Raw genomic sequence first — 25,703 nt, forward strand, 5'->3', positions numbered from 1 at the left:
TTTTGGCACCAACTCTTAGTTTTTATTGATTTAAACTGCAGGAATTCTGATTTTCATTCTGGTTTGATATCATTTTACACAGCCCGTCACTACAATTACATGCACAGACTTTAGGAAAGCATTGGACAAGATTTATATTTGATTTACACAACCTGTGTTGGGAAGGGATTATCAAACCTGGGAAGCAGCTCTTCCCTAAGCCTACCTTAACAAAGAAAAATGGTTCTGCCTTAAAAAGGAATAGAATTAATGAGACTGATCTGATAGCTACAATTGGTCTATGACACAATGTGTAAATCATGTTATGCCTGGATGATCTCGCTAATTCCACCCGGATACTGGAGGCTTTCGGAAAAATCTTAATTGGTATCTGTAGGAAAGTAGGATCTGCTTCTTATGGTTAACCCCACTTTTTGCTTGATGTTGCACCGTATTTGACTTGTCTGACTGGAATCCTGCTAATCAAGACGCCAGTCAAGCTGCTTTCTCCTTTAAATGGTTATGCATGTACTTTGGTACACTCCAGATTTGATACTGGGGTACCCTTATCAGTCCCTAGTATATGGTACCCATGTACCCAAGGCATAGTTCCCCCAGAGGCCTCCCCTGGGTTGAAACATGTATCATGCCACCCATGAGAGGCCATGAAAAATTGAACCACAGCTCTCCTACTGCAACCTATGTAAGCTGGTGTTTGCACCACTTACTCTAGATATAGGTACACTATATCTATAGGTCACTACACTTAAAACTTATAAGTCGCCCCTATAGCATGCCTTATCAATCCTGAAGGCAGGGTGCTGGGTTTTACCTCAGAGGGTGCCCCGGCATGAGCAGAGCCCCTCTGCAGCCTTCAGAGACCATTCTCCCGGATTGTCTGTGACTCAGCCAGACATATAGGTAGAGGTGCATTATAACCTTTGAGGTAAATGCTATCTCGGAAACAGCTGCATAGAAACAAATTGCTTGTGGTATCAAACACCTTCGAATCATGCCTCCACATCGATAACCGGTGTGAGAGGTATGATTCCACCCTTCTGAAGCGAGCTTTGTGGGGTCACTGGTGTATCTGGTGCCAGCCTTCTTGACCCGGTCAGCTCAAAATGGATGCTGCTGACCAGAGAGATATTTCTGCCCTCCTGCTGCTGAGCCAAGCTCGAGCAGAGGAAGGCAGCACAATAGGCATCCTGTCATCGGGAGCCAGACAGGATTTAGTGTATTGGGGCTGAGAGGGTGAACTCTGAGAGTTCCTGAAAGTCTGCACTTGGGGCACATTTGGTGTCCCTGTGCATAGTCCAGCTCAAACCTGTTCTGGGAGCCGTTGGCTCCTGCTCTGGCGCAATACTAGACAGAGGACATGGGTGTAACCACCCTCTGTCGTGACCTTCCCCTAGGACGGTCCCCTGAATCTGTCCAACCCTCTCCAGTGGTTACAAAAGGGCTTACCTGGCTGCAAGACTTTAGATGTTATGTGGACAAGATTCTACAAGAAGAAACCACTGACCTTCTACCGTCTGGACTCTCTGGACTTCGCTGGACTTAGACTGGGCCCGACTTTGTCTCCCTCTCAGTCCAAAGCGTTGTCTGTGCCCTTGCTCCATACAGGCGCTGTGCAGGACCCGTGGTGCACTAAGGAAAACTGAAGAATCTCCCTTGGGCTGAAGAAGTCGCTCCCCTGCATTTGCAGGCTCCACATCACAACTGACCAGTCTGCTGCTCCTGAGCTCCTGCGGACCCCGAAGATTTCAGCAACACAGGAGGTGGGTTACAAAGGTCCCTGAGGTTGATCTGCCATCTCAGCAAGTTTGACACAAATATTCCTTGTGGGGACTCCATAACCCTAACCCCTGTGCACTGCGCCCATTTGTAGTTGCATATGCTTATTGGTGATTCCCGAGCTTGTGCATTGGACTACGTGAGCAGTATTAGCACCAAAGAACTCCGGCCTCGCACCGAGTGCTCCATAGGTTGGTACTTTTGTCTGCAATCTGTCTCGAAGTCCCCTCTCGACTCCTGGTAAATCAGCCCGTGGGTCCTCCCCAGGGTCATTTTGATTTCTATTGGCCTTTTTTTTTTAAGTTTCAAAAACTTTTATTTAAAACCACATTTAGTTATACATATCCGCTTACTGCCTACAACCATGTTCTGCCCGGCATAGCGACATTGCAAATGTGTGAGGCGGATGTATTGTGGAGGCAGGGGAGTACACAACAAGCCGCCTACAACCCTCTTGGGCCGGCCGCGTTAGTCGGAGTGTTCGGCTACGAAGGCAAGAGTATCATTGCATTCATATGATAACAAAACATTAATAAACATCTAAGGCATCATTAAGAAACCAACTCCACTTATGTGGTATTCACGAGAGAAGTGTTACCACAATGGGGGGGTGTATTGGCCCGTGCAACTGTGGCAATGACGCAAATCGTCCCGAGTGTTCCAGTGCGTGGAGGGCGTGCACTCCGCCGAGGGATAGTGTTAGGGGGCGGATGATATTTCTCATGAGGTGTCCGCATTACTGTTTGTGGCGTGTTCCAATAGATAGGTTTGCAGCGGGCCCCAGATATCCCTTGGGCGTGATGAGGGGGTTTGGAGCTCTGAATAGGTGTGTGTAGTGTCTCTTGGCAATATGTTAGGTTTCGGAGCCAGTCCTTAAATTTTGGCGCTCTCTCTTTTCCCCATCTACAGGCTATTTTCCTTTTGGCAAGTAATAGTGCCATGGAGGTGTATTTCCGCATTTGTGCGGCAATAGGATCAGTGAAGCCTAGCAGGGCGGTAGAGGGGTCTGTGGGGACATGCAAGCCAGTCATGAGATCCAATGCAGCAAGTACCTCTACCCAGTAGCGTTGTATTGGTGGACAATCCCAGGCTAAGTGTCTAAAGTCAGCCCCGTCCCCACCGCAGCGGTCGTGGTCCCGTAGTTTTAACCTGTACAGTTGCGCTGATATGTAATATAGACGATGTAAGTATTTGTAATGTATTATCCTAAATCTGCTGCTAGCAGAGATTTCCCCGGTCTATGCACAGCAATATGCCCACTGTCCGTCGGTTATTGGGTGACCGAGTTCTGTCTCCCATTACCCCGGGCCGGAGGTGGGTCATGTTCTCTAGTGGTTTGGACGGTTTGGTATAATTTCGATAGTACATGTGCAGGGGCTTCTTGTTACAGCAATACATGTAGCGGGGGCATCACTGAGGGTTCTAGGGGGAAAGTGGGTGTGGCAGCTCTCGCGTCCTGTCGAAGTCTGATGTAATAGAAGCGATCTGGGAGGTCGGGTCTACTTCTTTAAAAAATGTGTCACTGGTGCTGAACTTTCCATTGGTGTATAGCTGTCCCCAAGTATGTTTAGAGAGTTTGCGGAGGAGCTGACGACAGCCGCCCTCCTGTGTGACTGGGAGGTCCTGTCGCCCGCATAGGGGCAGGAGAGGAGAGTACAGTGGTGTGCAGTTGGTTATTTTGGCTAGGTCATGCCATGCGCTAACGGTGCATTGTACAGTGGTAGATGCAATATGTCTTGGAATAGTTGGGGTGCTGAGATCGGCAGAGCTAGGAATGGGGCGCATGTAGCCATCTTCAATCACCAGATGAGGCATGTGGGGGGGGGGGCTTCATCCAATATGTAGCAAAGTGTGCCTGTGCGCAGCTGCAGTATAATTCGATGTCTGGCACCGAGAACCCTCCCGCATTAAATGGGTGCATGATTATGTCCCATCTGAGCCCGGCCTGGAGTTTGGGTAGAATAACCATTTTGATTAATGATGCTCTTCCAGCCATGGACAGGGGTAGCGCTATCCATCTGGTGACTATCGGTTATGGATTCTAAAGCACCTCTGTAGTTAGTCGTCATGAGTTCGTCGAGTGCGCGAGTCACAGTGATACCCAGATAGGTAAGAGTATCATCGCACCATGCAAGGTGGAAATCAGGGGTAAACCGTGTGGTAGAGTCAGTAAGAGGATATATCTGGGAATCGGACCAGTTGATGTTGACCCCAGATAGTTGCCCAAACAGAATGAATAATCGCAGTATGGGATTCAAGCTAAGGTCCGGGTATCGCAAATATAAAGTGATATTGTCTGCGTATAATGATATAAGAATCTGACGCTCTGGGTAGATGATGACGTGGTCTTGATGGTGTTGTCTGATTTTAGCAGCAAGGGGTTCAAAGGCCAACACAAAGAGGAGGGGGGAGAGGGGCAGCCCTGCCTTGTGCCTCTCGCCAGCGGGAAGGAGGAAGAGGGCAGGCCATTCCCGTTTTCCAATCCTTCAGTCAAATCCAGACAGACTGCAAGCAGCCACCGAGCGCCTTGCCTAAGGCATTGTCCTTGTCATTTTCATCACATTGCGGAATACATACACTGACCAGCGGCCAGCGGTCACACTTACAAGCATCCCTAAGCCCCACCGTGGGTGTCCCTTCTGCACCTTGCCATTGAGCGTTTCTACTTAATATCGAATGCTCACTCACTGCTTACAGTGAACCCGGCTGCGTTCACTGTGAGTAATTTTACTCTATGCTTATTTCACACAGGGTTGGCACACCTCACCTAGTGATTGAGCTTACATGACTCAGATGCCCCCCACTCCCCTGGTCCTGACGAGACCCCTCATCCACTTCCGGGTCGAAACGCCGTCGACACTTTATGGAAACAAACCATACAACCAGTGCCTATGACTGTATATAGTCGCTGAAACTTTCTGTTGTATTTATCGTCCTAATGGTCGTTTTCCTTGATATAAACATTCTGTAGAAACCTTGTTTATACCTCACTTAATGTCACTCAACTGTTTTGTTTTTGTCTTTTGGTTCTCATAATACAATTGGGACACTTCGCACTGTTGAAAAACTTATGTGTATAAATTATATGTGATTTTTCAATTGAATACAATACAAATTCAACTATGATATGAACCTTGGTATCATGAGCTTTATCTCTCTCGAAATATCCCCTTTGAACCCTCATACTGTTATTGATATTTTGCGTTGTACTGATTAATGACCGTACATACATTGCTCCACTGGAACCATTGTTTCCCATATAAAGTATATACCCTGGTTCCGCAGTGAGTAGGGTTCCCTTGTTTTTCCCTTTCAGCCTCTTGCCAACGGGAAGGAGGAAGAGCGCAGGCCATTCACCATTACGGTGGCACGGAGGCCAGTGTAAAGTAGGTTAATCCAGGCTAGAAATGAGGGGGGGAGCCCATGCCCATGAAGACAAAGGAGTGGTAGTCCCATTCCAGGGAGTCGAATGCCTTGGTAGCATTATGGAATATGGCTGCCTCATTTTCTTCAGGATCAATATCGTGAAGTAGAGCAAATAGCGTTCTCAGGTTGTGGGCTGCGCTCCTAGTCTGGACAAATCCCGATTTGGTCCTGGAGGACCAGCACTGGCATAAGGGGGCTAATATGGTTAGCAATTAGTTTGGCGAGAATCTTGGCATCCACATTTATAAGAGAGAGGGGCCTGTACTAGTTTAGTTGCGTTGGCGATTTACCTGGCTTAGGCAAAGATATAATAGGAGCTTTGCGCATTGTGCGGGGCAGAATGCCGGTCTCACAAGCCTCTTCGAACACATTCCTCAACACCGGAATAACAAGATGCTTATAAAATTTATCAAATTCAGCCGGTAGGCTATCGGGTCCAGGGGCCTTGCCAGATTGCAATTGCATGATTATTGAGATGATCTCATCATCCTCATGGTGAGCCAGAAGGAATTCTCTTTGACCGTTCCCCAGCCAGGTTATGGCAGTGTCTTCAAAAAAGGATTCAAAATCTGCTGTAGTGTGGCGATGGGTGGAATACAGATCTTTATAAAATCGCTTAAACGAGGCTAAAATGTCCGAGGAATTTCTGTGTGTCAGTCCGTCCTCATCCTCAATTTCTAACATCGTGTTGGTGAAGCGTGGGGGCGGACAGAGGAGGCCAACGCTCTACCCTGTCTTTTGCCCTCACCATACTCTTGAGCTTTGTGATATTTCCCCCTGAATTTACACTCACGTTCTGCAGTGTCTTGGTAGTCGGTTAGTAGTTCGCGTAGGTGTGCCTGCATTGTAGGAGTGGGCGCAGACTGGAGGGCAGACTCAGTTTGCTTGATTTCTGCCTCCAATTTGTAGAGCATATTTCTGATGTCCTTTAGTACCCTGCCACTTTTTGCCAGGCAGATACCCCGCATGGTGACTTTAAAAGCCTTTTTTTCACAGAGCTTTGAAGCTTGTTCAGTAAGTTAAAACGATGGGAACGCAGCACTAGCACCCTTGATGCAGTTTGAAATGGATACGGAACTTTAGATATGCCATGATGCCCCTGATGAAGGGAAAATGTTCCCGAAATGCATTGGGATGTGGATAATAAAGCATGACATGTGGAACCCATTGTCGACTCCTGCACCTGTTTGAATGTGGAACAGAAATTGAGTAAAATGAATCAAAAAAATAGACAAGCCTAATGGGTGAAAAGGCAATGAAAAGAAAAAGGAGTGAAATACAGAAACATATATATAAATTTGATTTATTTGATTCAAATGATGTTAGGCTGTGCAGCTTGATGGGATCAAGGTTGGTTCCTTTCGTGGACTTTAAAAGCCTCCCACACAGTAGAATATTGAAGAACAGAGCCAATATTATGAAGGAAGAAGACCGATATTTCTTGTTCTAGTTCATCTTTAAAAACAGGGTCAAGTAGTGGTTGCGGATTGAGGCGCCATGCAAAATATGGGGGCTCCTCTTGCGGCGGGGTGAAGGCCAACAATACTGGAGAGTGATCTGAATATGTGCATGGCAAATAAGTGGTGTGTGCCGTCCAAGTTGCCAACCCCCTATCGACCAGCCAGTAATTTATGCGCCACCAGGAGGCGTGATCGGGGGAGTAACAACAGCCCTGCCGTGATCTGGATGGTGGGTCCTCCAAGGTTCCACGAGGCAGTGTTCCTCCACGATGTCCCCGAGTGCTCGCTGCGCAGCTGTGTGATTGCGGGTGTGACCTATCTAGGCTGGGGTTGAGTGTGACATTGAAATCTCCTCCCCATATCAGGTGTGTAGTATCCACGTCCTGTACCTTTCCCCACAGCACCCGGAAAAACTCTGGGTATTCTGAGTTTGGGCCATAACACGATACCATGGTAATGGATTGTCCTGATAGCCTACCCCACAGTATGGTATACCTTCCCTGAGGTTCTGCATATGAACCTATGGGAGTGTATGTTTTACCAGCACTGAGGTGCCTCAGGCATATGAGGAATAACAGGAGATCCCCCTGTGAGCAGCCCATTGAGAGGCGAAGGTGGGGGATGAGTTGGGAGATAAGTGTGTTTCCTGCAGCCTAGAGCAGTGGATGCTGTGGCGGTCCAGATAAGCTAGAATGTGACGACGCTTCCGGGGATCTCCTTGATCACGCACATTCCATGTTTAGAAGTTATATTTAAGCCCCATGGGACGGATCTCTGTCATATCTGCAGTGGAAATGTTCATGGTAGGCCAGATTGTGTGTGGTTATATGAAAATTCAAGAAGCAATGGAGTTGTATCGATGCCATAACTAGAAAAAACCTGGAAATCAGTCCCCGATCCCTCCCACCTCCCACCACTGCAACCCCAACCTGCTGTGCTGTGCCCCCTCCCCCACCAAAGCAGTCCCGCAAGACCAAGTTCCAACCGGGGACAGTAAGAAAACATTGTACCCATAATAAGGGTTCTCCTGATGGGTGGGTTCCAGAGGGCGACCAATACCTCCTCGCAGTAGCGAGGGAGTTCGGGCATCAGTAGAGGGTCATCTTGTGCCAATGCACATATTAGGTCTATGGCTTAATAGGTGACCATTGCAAGGATGTAGGAGTCTTCCAGGATACTGTCATTACCAGCTTGCAGGTCACAATAATGGGATAGAGGACTTACCAAGTCAATCCCGTCCAAAGCATTGTGTAGTCAGCATCACTGGGCAGAGGGGAGAGCCCACATCTAGAGGCAGCGTAGGCCTGTCCGTTCAGTGTCTGTGCTTTAGTTCTTCCCCCTCCTTGCCCAGCATCGATGTCAGAGAGGATGCATCCTGAGAAGGGGGGATTTCATAACTGCAATTTCACGTTTATATCACAGTGATCGGTGCAATTCCGGTGCAGCATTGCTTCATTCTATGTCGGAGGCTCCGGCTTGGTCATCCAGGGGATGAGGAGGGGAGGCGCGGGCCATTGGCTGTTATGACAGGTTTTGAGAAAGTCCTGCGCATGTTGTGGGGTATTGAAAAACACTTGTTTCCTCGAGTGCGTGATTTTATGCCTGCCGGGAAGAGCATAGCGTAAGGACGGTTGAGTTGCTGCAGTTTCATTTTGACTGGGAGAAACTTCCTCTGTTCCTGCACGGCCATGGTGAAATCGGGGTAAAGGGACACCTCCATTCCCTCAAACCAGAGATGCCCATGTTCTCTTGACAGGCGGAGGGGGGTGTCTCGATCCCGATAATTAAGTATCCTAGCTATGATGGGGCGGGGAGTGGCCCCTGGGACAGGTCGAGCAGAAAGTGAGCGGTGTGCCTGTTCCACCACCAGAACAGGCGAGAAGGCATCCCTCCCAAACAGTGTTATGAGGAGGCGATCAACATAGTCCTCCATGCGTCCTGTAACTGTTGTCTCCGCCACACCAAGGATGCAGAGGTTATTGCGGCGAGAACGGGATTCCAAATCCTAATTTTTGGCTGCTATTGCCTTGAGGACCCTCTTCATGTCTGACGTTTTGGACGTGGTGGCAGTGGCAGTGTCCCCAAGGTCCGAAATATGGCGTTCAACCTCCGTCAGCTGGTTTTCATACTTTTCGACCCTATGCGTTACCCCGTCTAACCGGGCGTTCATGGAGTCCATCTTCGACTCGCTGGAAGTCGAGCTATATTGCATGGCAAGCAGGGTTTTTTTCAAGTCTGCAGTGAAGGGGGGCTGGAGGTCCACGTGCTCCTCCTCCTTGTCCATCTGCGAGCGGGTGGTATTTCGCCCTTCGAAGTTCATCTTCGGTTGGCGACCTTCTGGTTTCCCCATCACTTAAGAGTTGGTCGCGTGGTGTGGTACCAGAGCACAAGGGAGGGGATCCGTCAGCGAGCATTGATTCAATTCTGGGGCATGTGAGGACCTTCGGCGTGGCGTGCAGGCCTGCAGGAGAGTGGTGGGTCCAGAGCAGTCAGGAGGGACGGTGTCTCAGCACGATCCGATCCGGGGAGAGTCCTCGTGCGCTACAGCTCAGATCAGGAGTACAGTGGTATTCACGTGTCCCCAGTAGTGCTTAACTGCAAAATAGTACGGCGGCCGTGTATTACCCCAAGCAGTCTTCCGGTAGATGGAGGGGAAAAGGGGGACCGACCGCAGAGTGCCCTCAGCGACACAGCGGTAGTCGTGCAGTCCCGAGCTGTGTCTTGTGTCTGCAGGATTTTAAGAGGGGTCACAGGCTTGGCTAGTGCTTGACTTCAATGTTTAGTTTCTCTAGCGGGTGTAACTATAAAATCGGACTATTGCATATATTTGTAAAGGAGTGTCTGTCTTGGCCCACAAATTCGTCAATAATGAGTCTCAGAAACAGACCTGTATCCCGCTCCTCCAAGGGCTCGGCCCGTCGGCGATGGCAGCTATCCTCACCGGCCCCTGATCAGTCCGGTCCACGTCCGCCGCCCGCTGCACATTTCCACGGCCGCCTGTTGACCGCAAGCAGCCCTGTAGGATGTGCGGGGGGAGAGACCCTCAGGCGAGCCCCATAAGCGGTCCCGGGCTTCCCCCGGTCCGCGCGCTTTACCATGGGCCGCGTCCTCCACAGGGGGCAAAAGTCGGAGTCGGGCTCCTCACCCGCAGGAGCCTTTCGGTGCGTAGTGCTTCAAGAGAGCGCCTCTCCAGTGCGGTTATCTTAATGGAGGCAGAAAGTATCAGGCAGCCTGCCCGTCGGCCGAGTTCAGGCTCTCTTCGCAGAGAACCAAGCGCTGCGCGGCCCCCGCCACTCCGAGGTAGCATAGCGACTTGCTGGCAGTCTATTTAGCACCCGAGTCCGCAGAGGGATTTCGATAGTACATGTGCAGGGGCTTCTTGTTACAGCAGTACATGTAGCGGGGGCATCACTGAGGGTTCTAGGGGGAAAGTGGGTGTGGCAGCTTTCGCGTCCTGTCGAAGTCTGATGTAATAGAAGCTATCTGGGAGGTCGGGTCTACTTCTTTAAAAAATGTGTCACTGGTGCTGAACTTTGCATTGGTGTATAGCTGTCCCCAGGTATGTTTAGAGAGTTTGCGGAGGAGCTGATGACAGCCGCCCGCCCTCCTGTGTGACTGGGAGGTCCTGTCGCCCGCATAGGGGCAGGAGAGGAGAGTACAGTGGTGTGTAGTTGGTTATTTTGGCTAGGTCATGCCATGTGCTAACGATGCATTGTACAGTGGTAGATGCAATATGTCTTGGGATAGTTGGGGTGCTGAGATAGGCGGAGCTAGGAATGGGGCGCATGTAGCCATCTTCAATTGCCAGATGAGGCATGTGGGGGGGGCTTCATCCAATATGTAGCAAAGTGTGCCTGTGCGCAGCTGAAGTATAATTCGATGTCTGGCACCGAGAACCCTCCCGCATTAAATGGGTGCATGATTATGTCCCATCTGAGCCCGGCCTGGAGTTTGGGTAGCATAACCATTTTTAGGTCGAGCAGACCTTACTCTCAATGCGTGAGCATTGAGAGTGTCTGCTTCAGACCTTTTGCCGCCCGTATGGGGAATGAGTTGGGAATGAGGACACCAATCTGTTACGAGCTGCGTTTTTCCTCGCGGGAGCGCGCGTCTGATACCTGCGCATGCGCAGTGCAAGCCCTGGCTCTCACACAGACACAGGCAGCCCCCACCCCTCTGCATGCACGCACGCACACACACAGGTGCAAGCCCTCGCTCACACACAGACACAGGCAGCCCCCACCCCTCTGCATGCACGCACACACACACACAGGCGCGCGCATGCACACGCAGGCACACTATCGCCTGCCTCGCATTCTCTCAATCACACACAGTCACGCATGCGCACACACATGCACACACACACACGCACGCACACACGCATACACACAGGCCTTCACATTAGCCCTGGACCCCCTCCCCTCCCACTCACCGGGCTCTTTCGGCGTGTTTCGTGTCTCCTCTGCAGCGCTGGTCGGAGTCGGCCGGCTTCACTGCTTCCTCGGCGGCGGCGGGCGGAACTTCCTGCTGGATTGCAGGCCCCGCCCCCGTCTCGGCCAAAAGTGCCTGACTTCCGGTTTACACGGAGCAGGGCTGCGGCGGTGATTTCGAATGCTCATTAAGTTATTGAATCTTTTTTTTTTTCTGCTTTTAACATAAAAATGCGGGCCAAGCCAATAAAATATAGTCTTGTGACTACCCTGCGCTTGTTTCTGTTTGTATTTCAAAACTAATATATGCGAGAAACTGTGATATTCAACAAAGAAGACATGTAAAGTTATAGCAGAAATGAAGTCAGTTGGTTTCGCAGTGTCTATATTTCTTTTACATTTGCTAGATTAAACAGCTCTTTTTCTTGGGCATCACTCAGTGGTAACATCGTGTCTCAGCTCACTTCATAACCCCTGGAAAGATTTATGTCAGATGGGAGCGAAGTCCCCATGTTGCAGCCGGAGACAGATTGTGTAGAACTTCCCAGTGCTTGCCTATAGTGGTGCCCTTAGCCCTTATCAGAAAGCAACAGAAAATGTGTGGAGGAAGCGGAGCCTGGCTGCTTGTTATAGCGGACACAGACATCTGGAAGATACCTGTGATGGCTTCAGATCTCTGATCCCTGCCTCTACCCTGGACACCACCTGTTACTGTATTTGACGGAAGGATACATGTGCTGTGCCATCTTCTGTGTGTGTGTGCGCCAGAAGCTTGCACCACACCGTGTTAAAAAAAAGAGAATCATGCAATTAAATGGAAAATAAAAACTAGCTGCAATTTCATTACAAAGCAAAGTGGATTGCCTGAGTGAGAAGCGGTCAGGCTGTACAAGATCCTACAAGGGGAGAAAAACGGGAGTCCTCTTTATTGCTTTATGATTGATTTTTCTGTGTGACTTGCATGTATAAACCCAGGTTAAGCAGCGTTTCCGAATCCCCGAAGGAGCACAAATGAAAGGGGCGGGCGATAGGAGGGTATCTGAAACCTCCAAAGAGGGCGCGCACAGCTCTTTGCATATAGGTAAGGAGAATTGTTCGAATGTAGGAATAGATAAAAAAGTAATATGTTGAGAGCAAATATGCGGCTACATAAATTTGTATTCAAGTTTGTGTGTCTCTAATGTCAGCCATGCATAGTGATCAATTTGCGACTGTTTACTTCTCATCCTAACATTAATAGTTTTTTAATCATGAACCTTGTATTAAGAGTTGGCCTATGTTCGAATGTGAAGGCAATTTGACAGGGGTTGGGATCGGGCACATGGGTCAGTGGCAACAGGAAACAGAGGAGTGAAAACATAAGCACTCATGAAAGCAGGGCTGATGTCCAGCCTCGTGAATCTCGTGCTTAACTTCCCTCTCAGTAAACTCGGGGAGTACCTCACTAAGGCTACTCCACGGGAAACCTCTGTCTCTCCGTGTTTTAGGGGGGGGTGGGTGAGGACGTGTAACTTGTTTCCTTCAAAGGAAGGGTCTCAGGGCCGACAGATACTTGGATGTAAATCTCTTCAGTTATATCTTTTACTTTCTCTCCATGCCCTATCTCTTTCCCGCACTCTCTTTTACGCTTTTTCATTGTCTTATACAATCTTTCTTTTATGACCTAACAAGATGTTCTCTGACTCTCGCTGTATCTATTATACTCTCCCTTTGCCTTGTGTTTCTCCCATTCTCTAGTATTTTTCTCTTTCTCTCACTCCTCCTCTTTTCCTTCTAAGTCTCTCTCATTCTTTGCCTTTGTTATCTCCCCCTCTCTCCATTCATCCTTTCTTTTTCACTCATTTTCTTTGCCCCTCATTCTCTATCAATCAATCTTACGTGTTCACCCTCTCTGTCCCTCTTCAGCATTCCCTCTCTCTCTCTCTCTGTTCTCTCTCGCTTTCTTCTGTTTCTAACTCATCTTCTGTTTTTCCGTCCCTCTTTATTACACGTTTTCTCTTCCTCTGTCCTTCCCAAGCTCTCAGTCACTGTATGAACTCTCTCTTACACTGTCCATTCATCCATCCATCATCCATCCAGCCAGCCAGCCACGCCACACAATTTCACTCTACCGAATACAACACACACTCCACACAATACCACTCAGTGCCACATAATTACACACCACATAATTAAACTGCACTCAATGCAACATTCTCTCCAAATACAACTCAGTACCACATAATTACACTCCACATAATTACACTGCACTCAATGAAACATACACTCCAAATCCCACTCAGTGCCACATAATTACACGCCACATAATTACACAGCACTCAATGCAACATACATTCCAAATTCCACTCAGTGCCACATAATTACACACCACATAATTACACTGCACTCAATGCCACATACACTCCAAATACCACTCTGTGCCACATAATTACACGCCATATCATTACACTGCAATCAATGCAACATACATTCCAAATACCACTCAGTGTCACATAAATACACGCCACATAATTACACTGCATTCAATGCAACATACACTCCAAATACCACTCAGTGCCACATAATTACACGCCACATAATTTCACTGCACTCAATGCAACCTACACTCCAAATACCACTCAGTGCCACATAATTACATGCCACATAATTACATAGCATGCAATTCAACACACACTCCAAATACCACTCAGTGCCACATAATTACACACCACATAATTACACTGCACTCAATGCAACATACACTCCAAATATCACTCAGTGTCACATAGTTATATGCAACATAATGACACTGCACTCTATGCACATACACTCCAAATACCACTCAGTGCCACATAATTACACACTACATAATTACACTCTACTGAATGCAACACACACTCCACACAATATTAGTCAGTGTCTCATAATTATATGCTACATAATTACACTGCACTCAATGCAACATACACTCCGAACAATACCACTCAGTGCCACATAATTACACGCCACACTATTACACTCTACTAAATACAACATGCACTCCTCATAATACCAGTCAGTGCCACATAACTACATGCAACATAATTACACTCTACTCAATGCAACATAAATACACTCCGTATAATACCACACAGTGCCACATAATTATATGCTACATACTAACACTGCACTCAATGCAACATACACTCCAAATACCACTCAGTGCCACATAATTACACTGCACAAAATTACACTCTACTGAATACAACATACACTCCCCAGATTACCACTCAGTGCCACATAATTACACGCCACATAACTACACTCTTCTCAATGCAACGTAAATACACTCCACATAATACCACTCAGTGCCATATAATTTCACACCTCATACTTACACTCTACTCAATGCAACATAAATAACGTTATCTGTCTATCTATCGCCATCACTCTATCTATCTGTCTATCTATCTAATGCCCTCCCTCTATCGATCGCCCTCCCTCTATCTATCACCCTCCCTCTATCTAGCGCATCACCATAGCATCACTCAGCACCACCACAGCATCACTCAGGGGCACCACAACCTCACTATGCGCTACCACAGCATCACTGAACGCCACAGCATCACTCGTCGCCACCACAACATCACTCTGCGCCACCACAGCATCAATCTGTGCAACTATTCAACAACAACTGGTTCAAATATGTCCTCTCAATGTTTCAAGCTTTATTACAAATGTCACAAAAAAATGTTAATATTTCACTTCTGTTCTTGGATTTTCGTCACAATAAAATACAATGAACATAATCTTCAGAAAAGTCATTTACAAAAGCTATTGCCATTATAAATTACAATAACATTTAGATAAGTATTAAAAAAATAAAAGCCATTTTTATTTGTAATATCAATACATCTAAGTCACGTAAATACAACACATATTGCATTACAAATGCTATAGGTTTCACATTTGCGAAAGTTAAAACTATTGGCATTGTAAATAGCAAAGCTATTAATTTCGCTATTTTCAAAACCAACAAGTAAATAAATAATTTGTCATTTACAATACCAATAGCTCAAACTTTCCTAATGCGAGACCTATTGCATTGCAAATGCTTGTTATTAATGATGCTCTTCCAGCCATGGACAGGGGTAGCGCTATCCATCTGGTGACTATCGGTTATGGAGTCTAAAGCACCTCTGTAGTTAGTCGTCATGAGTTTGTCGAGTGCGCAAGTCACAGTGATACCCAGATAGGTAAGAGTATCATTGCACCATGCAAGGTGGAAATCAGGGGTAAACCGTGTGGTAGAGTCAGTAAGAGGATATATCTGGGATTCGGACCAGTTGATGTTGACCCCAGATAGTTGCCCAAACAGAATGAATAATCGCAGTATGGGATTCAAGCTAAGGTCCGGATATCGCAAATATAAAGTGATATTGTCTGCGTATAATGATATAAGAATCTGCCGCTCTGGGTAGATGATGGCGTGGTCTTGATGGTGTTGTCTGATTTTAGCAGCAAGGGGTTCAAAGGCCAACGCAAAGAGGAGGGGGGAGAGGGGGCAGCCCTGCCTGGTGCCTCTCGCCAGCGGGAAGGAGGAAGAGCGCAGGCCATTCCCGTTTTCCAATCCTTCAGTCAGATCCATACAGACTGCAAGCAGCCACCGAGCGCCTTGCCTAAGGCATTGTCCTTGTCATTTTCATCACATTGCGGAATACATACACTGATCAGCGGCCAGCGGTCACACTTACAAGCATCCCTAAGCCCCACCGTGGGTGTCCCTTCTGCACCTTGCCATTGAGCGTTTCTACTTAATATCGAATGCTCACTCACTGCTTACAGTGAACCCGGCTGGGTTCACTGTGAGTAATTTTACTCTATGGTTATTTCACACAGGGTTGGCACACTTCACCTAGTGATTGAGCTTACATGACTCAGATGTCCCCCACTCCCCTGGTCCTGACGAGACCCCTCATCCACTTCCGGGTCAAAACGCCATCGACACTTTATGGCAACAAACCATACAACCAGTGCCTATGACTGTATATAGTCGCTGAAACTTTCTGTTGTATTTTTCGTCCTAATGGTCGTTTTCCTTGATATAAACATTCTGTAGAAACCTTGTTTATACCTCACTTGATGTCACTCAACTGTTTTGTTTTTGTCTTTTGGTTCTCATAATACACTTGGGACACTTCGCACTGTTGAAAACCTTATGTGTATAAATTATATGTGATTTTTCAATTGAATACAATACAAATTCAACTATGATATGAACCTTGGTATCATGAGCTTTATCTCTCTCTCGAATATCCCCTTTGAACCCTCATACTGTTATTGATATTTTGCGTTGTACTGATTAATGACCGTACATACATTGCTCCACTGGAACCATTGTTTCCCATATAAAGTACATACCCTGGTTCCGCAGTGAGTAGGGTTCCCTTGTTTTTCCCTTTCAGCCTCTTGCCAACGGGAAGGAGGAAGAGCGCAGGCCATTCACCATTACGGTGGCACGGAGACCAGTGTAAAGTAGGTTAATCCAGGCTAGAAATGAGGGGGGGGAGCCCATGCCTATCAATACAAAGGAGAGGTAGTCCCATTCCAGGGAGTCAAATGCCTTGGTAGCATTATGGAATATGGCTGCCTCATTTTCTTCAGGATCAATATCGTGAAGTAGAGCAAATAGCGTTCTCAGGTTGTGGGCTGTGCTCCTAGTCAGGACAAATGCCGATTTGGTCCTGGAGGACCAGCCCTGGCATAAGGGGGCTAATATGGTTAGCAATTAGTTTGGCGAGAATCTTGGCATCCACATTTATAAGAGAGAGGTGCCTGTACTAGTTTAGTTGCGTGGGCGATTTACCTGGCTTAGGCAAAGATATAATAGGAGCTTCGCGCATTGTGCGGGGCAGAATGCCGGTCTTGCAGACCTCTTCGAACACCTTCCTCAACACCGGAATAACGAGATGCTTATACAATTTATCAAATTCAGCCGGTAGGTTATCGGGTCCCGGGGCCTTGCCAGATTGCAATTTCATGATTGCTGAGATGATCTCATCATCCTCATGGTGAGCCAGAAGGAATTCTCTTTGACCGTTCCCCAGCCAGGTTATGGCAGTGTCTTCAAAAAAGGATTCAAAATCTGCTGTCGTGTGGCGATGGGTGGAATACAGATCTTTATAAAATCGCTTAAACGCGGCTAAAATGTCCGAGGAATTTCTGTGTGTCAGTCCGTCCTCATCCTCAATTTCTAACACCGTGTTGGTGAAGCGTGGGGGGCGGACAGAGGAGGCCAACGCTCTACCCGGTCTTTTGCCCTCACCATACTCTCGAGCTTTGTGATATTTCCCCCTGAATTTACACTCACGTTCTGCAGTGTCTTGGTAGTCGGTTAGTAGTTCGCGTAGGTGTGCCTGCATTGTAGGAGAGGGCGCAGACTAGAGGGCAGACTCAGTTTGCTTGATTTCTGCCTCCAATTTGTAGAGCGTGTTTCTGATGTCCTTTAGTACCCTGCCACTTTATGCCAGGCAGATACCCCGCATGGTGACTTTAAAAGCCTTTTTTACACAGAGCTTTGAAGCTTGTTCAGTAAGTTAAAACGATGGGAATGCAGCACTATCACCCTTGATGCAGTTTGAAATGGATACGGAACTTTAGATATGCCATGATGCCCCTAATGAAGGGAAAATGTTCCCGAAATGCATTGGGATGTGGATAATAAAGCATGACATGTGGAACCCATTGTCGACTCCTGCGCCTGTTTGAATGTGGAACAGAAATTGAGTAAAATGAATCAAAAAAATAGACAAGCCTAATGGATGAAAAGGCAATGAAAAGAAAAAGGAGTGAAATACAGGAACATATATATAAATTTGATTTATTTGATTCAAATGATGTTAGGCTGTGCAGCTTGATGGTATCAAGGTTGGTTCCTTTCGTGGACTTTAAAAGCCTCCCACACAGTAGAATATTGAAGAACAGAGCCAATATTACGAAGGAAGAAGACCAATATTTCTTGTTCTAGTTCATGTTTAAAAACAGGGTCAAGTAGTGGTTGCGGATTGAGGCGCCATGCAAAATATGGGGGCTCCTCTTGCGGCTGGGTGAGGGCCAACAATACTGGAGATTGATCTGAATATGTGCGTGGCAAATAAGTGGTGTGTGCCGTCCAAGTTGCCAACCCCCTATCGACCAGCCAGTAATTTATGCGCCACCAGGAGGCGTGATCGGGGGAGTAACAAGAGCCCTGCCGTGATCTGGATGGTGGGTCCTCCAAGGTTCCACGAGGCAGTGTTCCTCCACGATGTCCCTGAGTGCTCGCTGCGCAGCTGTGTGATTGCGGGTGTGACCTATCTAGGCTGGGGTTGAGTGTGACATTGAAATCTCCTCCTCATATCAGGTGTGTCGTATCCACGTCCTGTACCTTTCCCCACAGCACCCGGAAAAACTCTGGGTATTCTGAGTTTGGGCCATAACACGATACCATGGTAATGGATTGTCCTGATAGCCTACCCCACAGTATGTTATACCTTCCCTGAGGTTCTGCATATGAACCTATGGGAGTGTATGTTTTACCAGCACTGAGGTGCCTCAGGCATATGAGGAATAACAGGAGAGCCCCCTGTGAGCAGCCTCTTTGAGAGGCGAAGCTGGGGGATGAGTTGGGAGATAAGTGTGTTTCCTGCAGCCTGGAGCAGTGGATGCCGTGGTGGTCCAGATAAGCTAGAATGTGACGACGCTTCCGGGGATCTCCTTGACCACGCACATTCCATGTTTAGAAGTTATATTTAAGCGCCATGGGACGGATCTCTGTCATATCCGCAGTGGAAATGTTCATGGTAGGCCAGATTGTGTGTGGCTATATGAAAATTCAAGAAGCAATGGAGTCACTGGAAGTCGAGCTAGATTGCATGGCAAGCAGGAGTTCTTTCAAGTCTGCAGTGAAGGGGGGCTGGAGGTCCACGTGCTCATCCTCCTTGTCCATCTGCGAGCGGGTGGTATTTCGCCCTTCGAAGTTCATCTTTGGTTGGCGACCTTCTGGTTTCCCCATCACTTAAGAGTTGGTCGCGTGGTGTGGTCCCAGAGCACAAAGGAGCATTGATTCAATTCTGGGGCATGTGAGGACCTTCGACGTGGCGTGCAGGCCTGCAGGAGAGTGGTGGGTCCAGAGCAGTCAGGAGGGTTGGTGTCTCAGCACGATCCGAGCCGGGGAGAGCCCTCGTGCGCTCCAGCTCAGGGCAGGAGTACAGTGGTATTCACGTGTCCCCAGTAGTGGTTCACTGCAAAATAGTACGGCGGCCATGTATTACCCCACGCAGTCTTCCGGTAGATGGAGGGGAAAAGGAGGCCCGACCTCAGAGTGCCTTAAGCGACACAGCGGTAGTCGTGCAGTCCCGAGCTGTGTCTTGTGTCTGCAGGATTTTAAGAGGGGTCACAGGCTTGGCTAGTACTTGGCTTCAATGTTTAGTTTCTCTAGCGAGCGTAATTATAAAATTGGTCTATTGCATATATTTGAAAAGGAGTGTCTATCTTGGCCCACAAATTCGTCAATAATGAGTCTCAGAAACAGACCTGTATCCCGCTCCTCCAAGGGCTCGGCCCGTCGGCGATGGCAGCTATCCTCACCGGCCCCTGAGCAGTCCGGTCCACGTCCGCCGCCCGCTGCACGTTTCCACGGCCGCCTGTTGACAGCAACCAGCCCTGTAGGATGTGCGGGGGGAAGAGACCCTCAGGCGAGCCCCATAAGCGGTCTCGGGCTTCCCCCTGTCCGCGCGCTTTACCATGGGCTGGGTCCTCGACAGGGGGCAACAGTCGGAGTCAGGCTCCTCGCCCGCAGGAGCCTTTCGGTCCGTAGTGCTTCAAGGGAGCGCCTCTCCAGTGTGGTTATCTCAATGGAGGCAGAAAGTATCAGGCAGCCTGCCCGTCAGGCCCGGCTCCAGGAATTTTTGTTTGGGTGGGCCAAGGGCGCATTTGGGTGGGCCACTGCGGGCTCAATGTGTCGCTTCTGGAGGTAGCCTACAAATAAAAAAAACTGTACTCCTGCGTGTGATAGAAGGGGATAACAGGAGATTCAGGGCCCTCCATTATTTTCCAAATCTCTTTCTAATTGTTAACACTCTCAAAAAGTGTTTTGATCCCATGTAAGGTCCTTTTGATGGGCAGAGGAGGTTTCTGAGGTGGGAGTATCAGGCAAGTAACACTACTCAGCCTGCCTCGTTGCCAGCCTTCAGAGAGAATCTCTCTTCATTATTACCTCCATCTGACCCCAGACTCTGCAGTACACTCCCTTCCAGGCCTGATCATCAATTTTCTACAATCTCTCTACCGTGCACCTTAACTCACAGCTAACCTTGGTCCCTAGCCCCATATCAGGCACCACCTGGTTTCATTCTCCATAATCCCACTAAAAAGATTTGTAAAATCACCTTCAAACTGAAAACCCTGAATATAAGAGTAAATATAATTAGCACACACTTTAAACTATGTCACACAGTGGCCCTAATGACCCAACTCCTAATTAAATATGCAAAAACATTACAGGGTCTATTATAGCGCCGGTGCAAAAGTAATTATTGGCGTCCCACCACTGACCTTTTACTCGATAGACAACTTTACTACCACCCTCCAACAGTGCACTTCATCTCTCCTTAGCCCCTTTCAGTCATGACCTCCTCATCAGACTCCCTCCCTACCTGCCCCCCACCAGTGTCCCTCATCACTCCAAAGCCCCTCCCCATGACCACCTCCTCAGACTCCCACACAAATACCCTCCACCAGTGCCCCTCATCGCTCCATAACCCCTCCCCCTGAGTCCCTCACTGCCACCCTCCACCAGTGTCCCTCATCGCTCCAAAGCACCTCCCCCATGACCTCATCGGATTCCCTCATTGCCACCCTCCTCCCAGACTTCCCCACTACCACCCTCCACCAGTGCCCCTCATCACTCCGTAGCTCCTCCCCATGACCTCCCCCTCCTCGGATTCCCTCATTGCCATCCTCCAACACTGGCCTTCATCTCTCCGTAGCCTCTTCCCCTCATGACCTCCTCCTCAGACTCCCTCCCTACCACCCTCCACCAGTGCCCCTCAGCGCTCCATAGCCCCTCCCCATTACCTCCTCCTCAGACTCCCTCCCTACCACCCTTCACCAGTGCCCCTCATCACTCCAAAGCTCCTCTGCCTCATGACCTCCTCCTAAGACTCCCTCCCTACCACCCTCCACCAGTGCCCATCACTCCAAAGCAACCCCCCTCATGACCGCCTCCTCAGACTCCCCCACTACCAACCTCCACCAGTGCCCCTCATGACCTCCTCCCAGACTCCCCCACTACCACCCTCCACCAGTGCCCCTCATCTCTCCGTAGCTCCTCCCCATGACCTCCCCCTCCTCGGATTCCCTCATTGCCATCCTCCAACACTGGCCTTCATCTCTCCGTAGCCTCTTCCCCTCATGACCTCCTCCTCAGACTCCCTCCCTATTACCCTCCAACAGTGCCCCTCATCACTCCAAAGCCCCTCCCCCATGACCTCCTCTTCAGACTCCCTCACAAACAACCTCCACCAGTGCCTTCCATCTCTCTGTATCTCCACCCCTCATGATGCCCCCTCGGATTCCCTCATTGCCACCCTCCAACAGAGCCCATCATCACTCCATAGCCCCTCTCTCATATGCATTTTATTTCTTGTATAGCGCTACTCGTAGTGTAGGGTATCACAGTACTGTACATCACACACACACATTATGCAGACACAATGATTCATAAAAGTATCCAAATCAGCCTATAGGGAATGTCACATAAGCTAATGAAGATTACCAGGTGTAGGAATCACATCTCATCCATGCTGCTGGTGGCAATATGTATTAAGAGGGTTGGGTCTGGAGAACCACAAACACAGGATTTAAAGCATACCCCAGTGGTTGGCTGTACTGATTAGAAATTATATCTGCCCAAACTCTGTATTGCAACATTAGAATAATGAAATACTGGGAAAATTCGAACTAACTAGCAATCAAAAAAAATATCTAATTATACCATTCTGGTTTGTATACACGTCTTTGATCACACTGTCCTATGTATCAAAGGATCTCTGTGACAAAGGCAGTAACCCACTGAGCTATCCACGTTAACTACAGTTCTATTGCATTTAAATACTACAAACCAAAAAAAAGAACGCTCTCCAGCAAGATCAACAATCCCCAAGGTTATTTGGACATTTAGTTGTCGTGCATCCTTGCAGAAACACTCATGAATGATACCAACGATTTAAACACACGATGTAAATGAAAATGAAATAAACACGGCGTTCTAAGTATGTCTTTCTCACAGATTTAAAAAACACAATAGCCACACATTCTCTTACCTGCTCCTTACGAACTCTGTCACAGACGGATCGGTTAAACAAACAGCTCAAGAGGTCAGGAAAACGAAACGGCAAAACAAACTCCTCTTTACCAGCAGAAAAGAATTAATTATCCACAAATCCAGTTCCAACGAAAGGCTTTGTCCCCTTCGCAGTGCCCCTAATGTACCTGCACGAGTCGGCGGGGACACAGCCCACCTGCCTAATAGGAGATGCGTGATTGGGGGTGCGAGCCCAGGCCCAATCACGCAACTCCTAAAGAAAGATAACGTTCGAAGAACGTTTTAACTTGCAGTGGCCATATTCTGCTGGCCTTGCTGACGTCACTGCCAGGGCCAAGGGTTATGTTTGGGTGGGCCAGGCCAAAGTTTGGGTGGGCCCGGCCCACCCGGCCCACCCTCTAGAACCGGGCCTGCTGCCCGTCGGCCGAGTTCAGGCTCTCTTCGCAGAGAACCAAGCGCTGTGCGGCCCCCGCCACTCCGAGGTAGCATAGCGACTTGCTGGCAGTCTATTTAGCGCCCGAGTCCGCAGAGGGATGGGGCATTGTAGCGTGCTCCGTCTCTACTTCGCCCACTCGTTGTTAATGTGCGCTGTGTTTCCCTTGTCAGCAGCTATTATTTTTGCTGGCGGGCTCCGACTCCACCGGGCAGCTCACAGGGCTCTCTCCTTCCCGGTGTCTGCGTCTAGCTGCAGCACGCGTCTCAGCGGGATCATTCCAGCAGTGTTGTGGGTCCCGGGCAAGCGTTGTCAATCGAGTGGGAGCTGTGATTGGCAATAGCCTCCTCAGTGCCTCCGCCGCTTCAGTACCAGGACAGTAGCCGCTTACTGCAACGATCGGCCGAGGCCGCAACCATCTTGAGGCCCGGGGCCCTGGAGTCAGACGGCGGATCTTTGGGTTTCTGCCGCAGTTTCATCGTAGTAGCAGTCTCCGCACTGCGCTGCAACGTCTAACATGCCATATCAGTAGTTTTTAGCTGTGTTTCGCATGAGATGGCGCTGATTTCAGATGGATGGTGGTCCGAACAGCAGGAGCCTCACACAAGTGTGGCCATCTTGTTTGGCGCCCTCTAGCGCCCTCTTCTATTGGGCTTTCCTGGTTGCTCCAGATGTGCCCTGACTCCCCATTGCTTGGTGAGTCCCCTGGACCTTGCTGGTCCACGCAGTAACCTGCTTGACCTTCCTGCCTGGGTTGCTTTTGCCTAGGCTTGTTGGTGATCCAGCGGGACACTTGCCCCTCAGCGCTCTACATCCTTTGTGGGACAGCTCCCATCTGGCTCCTGGTCATAGTCGACATCTCCTGTTCCTCGTAGCTGCAGAGTCAAGCATCCTTTCTCCGCACCGGAAGCACCCGACATAGGTGGGCATTCGTCTCCCGAGCCCCTAGTCACTCTGAAGTGACCCAGACTCTGTCCCCTCTGTTTTCAGTTTCCTTCCTTCCTGAATCCAGGCTTGGATTCCACCAGACCCTTTTCACCTTCACGGCAGCAGTACTTCTTCGCAGCCCTCCATTGAGAACGACTGTGGTTTCCGACGCCACTCCAGACTGATGCACCCGGCTCTTCTGGATAGGTAACTCTGGTACTATGGTATTCACGGGTTGGGTGGCTCTCCAACCTCTTGAGTTCCAAAGGGTTTCCTCGAAGTCCTCCTAGAAGGATTCTTAAACTATGAAATTGCAACTGTGGATTCTCCATAGAATTGTACAGAGCCCGTGGTCGTGTTAGCACACTGCCCCTGTCCTCCGTGGGGTCCCTATCTGCTCACCTAGGGTGGTTCCTTGGGGTCCCAGTGATTCTACGTGTTCTAGACCTTGTCTTGACCCGAGCCGTGGTTGTTATACCTCTATTTTAGTATATGGTTTGGTCTCCCCCCTGGAGCCCACTTTGTATTGTGTTACTTATAACTGTTCTATTCATCACGTATTGTGTGCTTTGTGTTCTATCCTCGTGCAGAGGACACTAGAGAATGTTATATTAATAAATAATTTTTTTTTTATAACTACTGTGTGTGTTGGGTTCCACAGTTGATCCAGGCAGAAGTCCAAATGGGAGCAAAGCTAATTTCTCTACCTCTCCTAAAGGTACCACCCTCGCTGTGTCACCAAAGAACACATCCAAGAAGGTAAGTAACCTCAGAAAATGAAGAGACCAAGTTCGTCAGCCAGCCAGGTGAATGGATGTCCAAGGTAGGGATCGTCAGAATTGCTGCATAAGGAAAGGACAGAACATAACAAAATGATTTCAATATAGTTTCTTATACATACAACCTGGAAACGCTCTATCCTAATTTTTATAATTGTGTGCTATCCCACACTCACCTGTGCATTTACTGAAGAGGATCCAATAGAAAGGTCTCTCTGTAAATGATTTTTGGTCTCTCGAAAATAAAGATGCAGAGGATAATGTCTTGCAGTATAGAACACAAAAATATCCAAATAACAGGCAAAATTCTGGCTGGACGTAAAGGTGAACGCGTTCTCGCGTATAAACAAGGAGAAGGACTCGGCAAAAAATAAACGCGTCCTCGTGTTTAATCAGGAATTTAGATTCAGCACACATAAACGCGTCCTCGCGCTTAATCGGGAATTTTAGATTCGGCACACATAAACGCGTCCTCACGTTTCATCAGGAAGTGCAGATTCAGCAAAAATAAACTTGGCCTCGCCTTTCAATCAGCAGATGAGAGTCGGCAATTTTGGACCTCGAGGAAAAAGGAGACGCGTATTCGCGTTGAATCAAAGAATCGTGTTTATTGACGGGAATGCGAACACACTAATGCAGCCGTTCAAAAGTTCCCAATAAAGTTTGTTCAAACAAGACGCACAAAAAAGGAAAGGCACTCAGTCCAGTTACAAGTCTGCACGGGGAAGCGCGGGAAGTGCAGGAAAAATGAAAACACTGCGGCTCTTTAAATCCAAAAGTACAGTGTAGGAAAGAATTAGCACTCATGCGCTTGTGATCCAGAGAAGGAATAGTTCATCCCACGGGTCACACACGACTCCAAAGGAAGCTCGAACAAGAAGACACGATCATGGAATCAAACCAGCAGGGGGAGGATTAGCGAGAAAAGCCAAGCACCGCCATCTTGCACTTAGAGGCTTAAGAACCTCCCCATCATCATCACCTGATCAGCCCCAAAGCAGTATGGGACAGCATACAACTCACTTTTCTAGCAGTGCATTCTGGGTCCTGTAGTGAAGCTAGGGAACATATAGTTCTGGTCCTAACAGTCTCCCCCCTAAAGGCCGCCTACCGGTCTGGGCTTAGACGGATGTAGGGCATGAAAACGTC

General features: G+C 48.5%; 1 protein-coding gene across 6 annotated transcripts in view; it reads left to right on the plus strand.

Moving 5' to 3' along the window:
- Positions 1-25,703, plus strand: part of LOC147705726 (structure-specific endonuclease subunit slx1-like) — a 320,040-nt gene that overhangs the window by 71,557 nt on the left and 222,780 nt on the right. The gene's annotated exons all lie outside the window — the stretch shown is intronic.

The sequence above is a fragment of the Lissotriton vulgaris genome, chromosome 7 (assembly GCF_964263255.1).
Source record: "Lissotriton vulgaris chromosome 7, aLisVul1.2, whole genome shotgun sequence".
Lineage (NCBI taxonomy): Eukaryota > Metazoa > Chordata > Amphibia > Caudata > Salamandridae > Lissotriton > Lissotriton vulgaris.